We start from the raw sequence: 8,821 nt of genomic DNA, 5'->3' as shown, positions 1-8,821 counted from the left end.
CATTGATCACTAACAATAGAATGGAATGCCCAGAAGAATGAATGACTTGAGAACAATTTCCTGAAGGGACCCATACCCTTGCAGAGCTTGTCTAGCTCCAACATTTACATTTCTACACAGGGTGGTCTGGCCCACAGAAATAAAAATCTGCACATCTTCCATGTGTTTTTGGACCAATGGGGAAAAAAACAGGTACAAGTCAAGTGACTTTTAAAATTGGCTATATGAAACCAAGTTAACAAAATAAATGAACTCATGAACAACCAGAAAATATACTTCTCAAGTGAAAAAAACTATAAATGGACTTCTTTGCAAAGATATTGTAAGTTTTCTTACAGGAAATGCCACAAACTGTCTGGAAAGGAAGAGTAGATTGAATTACTTGCCTCAGTGAAATTGAACACCCAGAGAATTGCTGTGTCTGTGTTGATGATGACTGGGACTTGCTCACCTGTGGCTCCCCCTCCCCTTGCTGTGGAGGCATGGCTAGGCAGGTCTGCATCTGCAAGCAGGCACCCTTCCTCAGGTGCAGCTCCCATTGACCGAGCTGGCCAATAGACTGGGAGCCTCCCAGCCAGTGGAGGAAAAAAAGGGAGATTGTAGGGAGCTTTGGAGCAGCGGAGGGGAGCTGTCTCTGGAGGCACAAGGGGGGGGGAACTCTGGAGAGGGTGATGGAGGCACAGGCACCATTGGGGGTCTTTTGGGGGGCAGAGGGTTGTGTGGGTCTCTGTGGGGTGGGGGGGGGAAGTGATGGACAGAACCAGCCGTAGCCCAGGTCTGCTCTGCAGGGGGGTGTTGCTATAGCCCCCTCAGGAAGCCCCCTCTGTACTGTGTGTTTTATGAAGCCCTGGGGTGCCCATCGTTGCTCCTTTCCCCCGCCGCTGGCTCCACCTGTCTGTCCCCACAACCCCCCGGTTGTGCCTGTGTGTCTGTCTGACAGCAGACTCCTGGGGCTCTCTCTGCCTGTGGCTCTCTCTCCCTCCCTGCTGTGGAGGCATGTCCAGGCAGCTCTGGCATCGGCCCCTGCAGCTCCCATTGGCCAGGGTTCCCGGCCAGTGAACTGGGAGCCGGGTCAGTGCTGGGGCCTCTCTGCAGCACGCAGCGATTCCGGGGATGGGGGGAGCTGCTTGTGGGGAGGCAGGGGAGCTGCCCCTGAGGTGAGAGCACCCCATGTTGCTGATCCATGGCGCAGGGGCCCCCCAAAGCATGGGGTCTGGGGCCCAAACATTGGTGGAGCTGGGCCCACCTTCATGAATATTGATGGAGTATGGGCACCACGGGCCCATATAACTCACCGCCTATGCTTGTCGCTGCCCCTGGACTCCTTCCTACTGTTAGCCTTTCTTCAGGCCTTTCCATCAGCCCTTTCCTGGGCTCTCTGTAATGAGCAACCCTCCCAGGGCTCCTCCTGAGAGATCAGTTCCTGCCCTTGTGTGTCAGGGCCAACTGCAGGAGCTTGCTCCAATCTTGTGTCTTCCTGGTATCTTCCTCCTATCCTGGGCTTCCTCCTCATGCTGCAGAAACCTCCCTGTTCGCCACAGGTCTTGCCAGGGTGAATAAAAATCAATGATTAAAAAAAATATTTAAATTGGATTTTTTTGATAAAATGCTTTTTAAGGACAAAACCTATATAAAGATACATTATAACTCAAAGATATCGCATCATGGAATAGCGAGTATAAATTCTAATTCTATAGTATGAGACAATATATTCATGTAATGTTTAAGAAAAGTTTTGTAAATGAGTTCCAATAGTTCATGGATTAGGGACTCAATCTTATGGGGTTCCAGGGGCTTCTGTATAGATTATTTAGGTTAATCTTTCTATCTACCCAATGGGACTCAGTGCTCAGTCTAGAAGATACCATCAGAGATACTTAGTTTTGCAGTTCTCAAACTGTGGATTTGTGTCTCCAGCGATAACATGCTTGTTAACAGCAATTTTTTTTTTTAAAAATAAATATATAGAGGTAACAAATAACAGACCTCAACCCTATTGTCCCTCTGCAAATTTGCGTACACAGAGTCAATACCTTACTTCTCTCTAAAAGTGATAAGTTTCAAAAGTTCAATGAATAGAAGATTGTTGGGGGCAGAATAGATCTGGACAAGGGCGAAGAAGTCTGGAGATACATGTGAGAAGGGAGGGACAGGCAGTAGAAATAAAAGTGAAACTATTTGAGCAGCATATTCCAGAAGTCTTGAGATCTTTGAGTGTAGCCTTCATTGATTTGAGATCTACTATACCATTCTCTCACTAGAAGGGAAAACTTATAATGGCAGCAGGCCGTAAAAGAGACCCAGTTTGGGAATATTTTAATGAAGTTCCTCTACCTGTGGGTAAGACAGGCATGCGTGCAAAATGCAAACAGTGCAACAAAGAAATGCAAGGCCTGGTTTCCCGAATGAAACAACATCATAAGACGTGTTCCTTCTCAGGAGGAAGCTGCGTTGAAGATGATGAAAGGAACATATCTGAACATGCAGGATCTTCAGGTTGGTAAACTTTTTTATTTCATACTTCTTTCTTAAGGATTGCCTGTCTTCATTCTGGAACATTCTTGAATTCTCATGTTTGAGCAAAAAATATAGTTGTTACTCTATGGTACTATCATTTTAGATGCAGTTGTGATAAAAAATAAGTAGCTGATATAGGGAGATCTTCCTTTTACAATTTCACTTTTAAAGTAGTACTGAGCGTCAGTGAATGCAATAATACTAAATGAGCAGTATGGTAATAATACTTAAATAACTGCATTGACTTATTTTGTTTATGAGAATCAATCCTCAACGTACAGGATTCTGAAGACTCTCCACCTTCAAGATCACCATCATTTTCTATAGTTTCAGAGTTATCTGCCAATGATAGTGTTTCAGTCACATCATGTATGTCACATAGCCACAGTATATCACCTGTAGCGAAAAAGAAAAAAAATCTCCATCATCCAGAAACAACCACAGATAAGTTTGTGATAAGAACTAGCTGATTAGAAAAAGAGGTAATTGATGAAAAAATTGCCTGGTTTGTTTATGCAATGGACTCTTCCTTTCCATATGATTGAGAACCCACACTTCATTAACATAGTTCAGTCATTAAGACCAGGATACAGTCCACCCAACAGAGCAGATGTCGCAGGCAAATTGCTGGATAAAATGTATGAAAGAGAAAATGAGCAGTGTGCAAAAGGTCTAGAGGGTAAAATTGTTAACCTGAGTCTTGACGGGTGGAGCAATGTCCACAATGATCCTGTTGTGTGTACTTGTGTGACAACAGGAGAAGGGAATGTCTTCCACACAGAAACAATTGATACATCAGGAAATGCACACATAGCAGAATACTTACGAGAAGTAGCAGTAAAAGCTATAACAAACTGAAAAAAAATGCAAATGTCTAGTACGCAGCTTGGTCACAGACCATGCTGCAAATGTATCCAAGATGAGAAGAAATTATTTAGAAGAGAGTCCCAAGCTAATAACATACGGTTGCAGTGCTCATTTGATGCACCTCCTAGCCAAAGACTTCAGTGTTCCAGAAATAACGGCTAATATTGTTGAAATGACAAAATACTTCCGTAACAACCACTTTTCAGCAGCTGCTCTGAAAAAAGTGGGAGGAACCAAGCTAACTCTCCCACAAGATGTGCAATGGATCTCAGGAGTGGACTGTTTTGAGCACTAGATCAAGAACTGGCCTAATCTGATGACAATTTGTGAACAAAATCGTGAAAAAAAAAAATAGATGGCACTGTCACAGCCAAAGTTCTCAACACTGGGCTTCAGAGAAATGTTGAACACATGCTGAGTGCCCTGAAGCCTATTTCTGTAGCTGTGAACAAAATGCAGGGAAACAGCTGTTTTATTGCTGACACTGTTGAAATTTGGAAGGAACTGAGTGAGATCTTAAAAGAGAAATATGCAATGACAGAGTTAAATTACGAGCATTAAAAAACAAATGGACAAGCACCATCTCCAGCTCATTTTCTTGCAAATATTCTCAATACTCGGTAGCAGGGTCAAACCTTAACTGCTGAAGAAGAGGAGTTGGCTATGAAATGGACATCCAGCAATCATCCATCCATAATGCCAACTATCATAAACTTCAGAGCTAAGGGTGAACCATTCAAGAAATATATGTTTGCTGATGATGTTTTAAAGAAAGTCATAGAATCATAGAATCATAGAATATAAGGGTTGGAAGGGACCCCGGAAGGTCATCTAGTCCAACCCCCTGCTCAAAGCAGGACCAATTCCCAGTTAAATCATCCCAGCCAGGGCTTTGTCAAGCCTGACCTTAAAAACCTCTAAGGAAGGAGATTCTACCACCTCCCTAGGTAACGCATTCCAGTGTTTCACCACCCTCATAGTGAAAAAGTTTTTCCTAATATCCAATCTAAACCTCCCCCACTGTAACTTGAGACCATTACTCCTCGTTCTGTCATCTGAAACCACTGAGAACAGTCTAGAGCCATCCTCTTTGGAACCCCCTTTCAGGTAGTTGAAAGCAGCTATCAAATCCCCCCTCATTCTTCTCTTCTGCAGGCTAAACAATCCCAGCTCCCTCAGCCTCTCCTCATAACTCATATGTTCCAGACCCCTAATCATTTTTGTTGCCCTTCGCTGGACTCTCTCCAATTTATCCACATCCTTCTTGAAGTGTGGGGCCCAAAACTGGACACAGTACTCCAGATGAGGCCTCACCAATGTCGAATAGAGGGGAACGATCACGTCCCTCGATCTGCTCGCTATGCCCCTACTTATACATCCCAAAATGCCATTGGCCTTCTTGGCAACAAGGGCACACTGCTGACTCATATCCAGCTTCTCGTCCACTGTCACCCCTAGGTCCTTTTCCGCAGAACTGCTGCCTAGCCATTCGGTCCCTAGTCTGTAGCTGTGCATTGGGTTCTTCCGTTCAGTTCAGTCATACCACTGAACTGGTGGAAGTCACTTAAGCACTTGGATTCAGAGACTGTTGAAGTGATAATCTCACTTTTAACAGCAGTAGCTTCTGCTGCCGGTGTAGAAAGAATATTTTCTTCCTTTGGACTAATTCATTCCAAATTGAGAAATTGTTGGGGACCTGAAAAAGCAGGAAAGCTTGTTTTTCTTTTCTAGATTATGAACAAGTGAAGGTGAGGATGACTAAGTTAGCTGCAGAAGTGAATATTTTAAGTTTCTCATGTTGACCTGGCTGACATAGTTGATTTAATTTTTGTTTAAAAAAAAAATCAACTATTTTAGTTAAAAACAATTTTAACAAAAACAAACCTGATTTTAAAAATCTTGAATGTTTAACTAAATTCAAAAATTCATATGCTTGTTTTGTTAAAATATTATGTGTTTGCTGTTGAAGAAAACAATCCAGAATACATATTTTGTTGTTTTAGTTAGATAAAACAATTTAAATGTCTGCCTGGTGATGTTCTCCTCCTAATACAGCATGGCAAGAAAATCCTCCAAATATTAATGATTAACCTGTTGAATTGGAGATAGTTCACCTCCCAATGACTTCATAAATATCTGCTTCAATTACCTTTGGTAAATGAAACAACCAAACAGTCATTCATTATCTGATATAGCTGTAAAACTAATCTGAAAAGTTTTCAAAATAAATCACTTTAAAAATGGATAGTGTGTACCTTCTAAAAATGAAACCTACATCTCTGAGTTGTGAAGAATATGTATTAAACTTATACCAACCAACAAGAATGCACTTTTATTTAGAAATTCATGATTAAATTGAGTCTTCCTGACTAGTGATTTAAATCATGATTTAAATCAAATCCACCCTGGGTTTTGCCACTCTGTTACCAAGGAAGTGACTGCAGAGTTCTTCTCTTTCTCCCTGCTGCCCTTCTGCTCCAAACTCCCCTCTTTATAACACCGCCAGCTCCTCCCCAGTAGGGCTGCAGCTTTCATTACTTCTGGCCCACTGTCCAGGTGGGGTTAATGGATCTCATGTCCTCCCTGAGCCTTTCACCCTCTGGGTGAGGGAGAGAGTCCATCACAGAGTTGAAGCTTGGGTAGCAACAAGAAGTCTATTTTAATTTGAACCCTAAGTAGGGATGGCCCAGGAAGTTCGCATTAAATAAGGAATGGCTCAAAACTCCACACAAGTCCAAAGTGAACTGGGAGAAAGCCTCCCCCATCATTTTTCATTTCGACATGCCCCTGCTCTGTTTGCTCAGGGTTGAAAGCAGAAGGACCAAAATGTTATGAGAAAGTGTTGGAAACCTCATGAGAACAGCCTGATTTACAGACAAAGAAGCAGAACAAATTTTTTTGCACTAAAGACATTTTTTGTCATTGAAAATGTCTTCTTTTCTTTTATGCAAAAGTTTTTGCGAAATATTGTCCACATCAGTTTTTTCCACTTTCTGCAAAATTTCACAACATTTTTACCAAAATTTGCAATTGAAATGATTGTTTAAATCACTATCAAAATTGGTGACAAAAACCTGGGTTTCACTGGGAACACACGATTTTTGGTCAATGACAAATCTCAATAAACGTAAATTCCTCCCCCCCCCCCCCCACGAAACAGAAAATGAGTCAATTTGAGACATGCAACTTCAAAATGTCTATGGTTCTTTACATTTTTCCCATTTTTTTTAAACCAGTTTTTCTCAGGAGGCTGGTATCCTGCAGATAAACATCCACATTTTGGGGTGCTGATGTGAACCTAGTTGAACCTTATAAACTCCCCTTGGTAATAGACAAACCCATTGATTTCAATAGGACTACTGCTGTGAGTAACTGCTCACCAATGGGAATAAAGAGATCGCAACCTGGCCCTTTAAGGTTTGCCTCTCTGTTACAGTAACTGATTTACCTTAGACAAAGCCTGCAACACAATGAGGAAAAAAGAGAAATGCCATTTACCTACCTAACAATGGCGTTCTGAGGCTTAATTCATTAATATTCTCAGATCACGCTGAGCTCCTCCAGGATGAAAGGTGCTAGAGAGGACATACTATTAATTATGAGGTTTATTTCTGATTACAGAGTTCAGCATTTGCACTTTTCCTTCATCTACACCATTCAACACATACTGTTTTCTGTTTATGTTCCCCTTCTAATACTCTGGATGAAACTACATGGAGATAGCGTCAGCGTTGCATGGTTTAACATTTAAAAGTCACCAAATCTTGAAGTTCAGGTCGCATGTATACCCTTAACTCTACCCTTTGGGACACATGCTGAGATTTTCTTCAAAGCAATCTAAAGGAGTTAACTCAATGGGAACTGGGCACCTGACTTTGAAAATTCCAGCCACAGGTTTTAATGACAGGATCACTTACTATTTTGCTGATAAAATTACATATTATTTATTTATTATTTATAATTTGTAGCACCTGGTCATGGACCAGGATCCCATTGTGCTAGGTGCTATACAAACACAGTAAAAAGATAGTCCTGCTTCAAAGACTTTATAACCTAAATACTATTATACTACAATTTCATTTCATTCTGCCCTACATCCTTAGGCTATGTCTACACTGCAGAGAAAAACTCTTGGCACTGAGGCTCAGAACCTAGGTCAATTGACTCAAGCTTGTCGGGCGATGTAGAGTTCCTGCTCAGGAGGGTGTCTGGGCTCTGAGACCCAGCACGCTCCCCAGGTTTCAGAGCCCTGGCTCCCACCCCAGTAGAAACATCTACATTGCTATTTTTAGCCTCCCAGTCTGAGCCCCCTGAGCTTGAATCAGTTGACCCAGGCTCTGAGACTCAGTGTTGCAGATTTTTCTTTGCAGTGTAGACATACCAAAGGATATGTAATGCTTGGCACATTCCATACAACTCTTGCATACTTACACTGTTTTCCTAGCCTTTCCTTTGCATTCTTCCCCTGTTGTCCTTTTACTGTAATCTGGACCCAGTGGTATTCCCACTCCTACCTTCAGGAAAAGGACTTGCAAGCACAAAAATAAGACTGTCTTGTAGCAAAGCCATATGACCAGATGTTAGAAGAGGTCGGCTCTATTTCTAGCTTTGTGATGGGCTGCGTGACCTTGGACAAATCACCTACATCCAGAAGCTGGTCTCCATTTTTGAACCACAATTTGGATCTGTAGCAGGGGAGCACTCACCTTTTGTGAGCGCCTCCTTGGCTGAGTGTGTGTACTTGCACTTTCTCTCTGGTTGTCCCTACTCCAGGATAGGGCAGTGCCCCAGGGCTCCCTCCCTGGAGACAATGTCTTCACCCTCTTGGGCTTCCTGGCTACAGCTTTCCAGCTGGGTCACTATAGTTCAGTTCCCCCTCTGGGGTGCCTCAATGTCCAGACCACTTCTCCCAGTGGCTAATAGGGGATGGGGGGGGGGGGGGACCTAGGCCCAGGGACCCTGTAGGTAAAGGGACACAGCAGATGGCTGCTATGTCAGATGGCTTCTCAAATTCCCTGGGCTCCTTCCCTAATGCCCTGCACCATCTTCACCTTACCTCAGGGTCTTGTCCTAATGGAGTCCCAGCAACCAGCTCAGGGCTCCTTCTCTCTCTCCCCAGCTTCTGGCAGTGCTGCCCTGTCTGGGGTTCTGCAACTTTATCTGCCAGCCACACTCCTACAGCTCCAGCAAGGAACTGAACTCCCTCTGGCCCTGCAGCTCTTCTGATACTAGGCTGCTGGGCCCTGATTGGCTGTGTCCCACGCAGCCACTCTAGGCAGTTTGGAGGACCCTCTCCACTGCCCTTTTTGGGGGAGAAGTGTGGCAGGGCCAGGAGGGTCTCAGAGGTTCTGGTATACTCTGTCACAGGGCCACTAGGACATCTGCTGGTAAGAGAAAAAATATACCTGAAGGGCAAGATTCCTCTAGAAGGGCGAGA

The 8,821-nt window shown here is 43.4% G+C and overlaps 1 long non-coding RNA gene across 1 annotated transcript; it reads right to left on the bottom strand.

Annotated features, from left to right (window-relative positions):
• Positions 1-700: 700 nt before the first annotated feature.
• Positions 701-8,580, bottom strand: LOC142073475 (uncharacterized). The gene is made up of 3 exons (XR_012670370.1): positions 8,441-8,580; positions 6,887-6,959; positions 701-1,543 (listed from the first exon to the last, which is right to left on the bottom strand). It is a non-coding gene; the product is annotated as an uncharacterized LOC142073475 (long non-coding RNA).
• Between the last annotated feature and the right edge of the window lie 241 nt (positions 8,581-8,821).

Source organism: Caretta caretta, chromosome 10 (genome assembly GCF_965140235.1).
Source record: "Caretta caretta isolate rCarCar2 chromosome 10, rCarCar1.hap1, whole genome shotgun sequence".
Classification (NCBI taxonomy): Eukaryota; Metazoa; Chordata; order Testudines; family Cheloniidae; genus Caretta; species Caretta caretta.
This window is presented reverse-complemented; position numbering and strand designations above follow the sequence as displayed.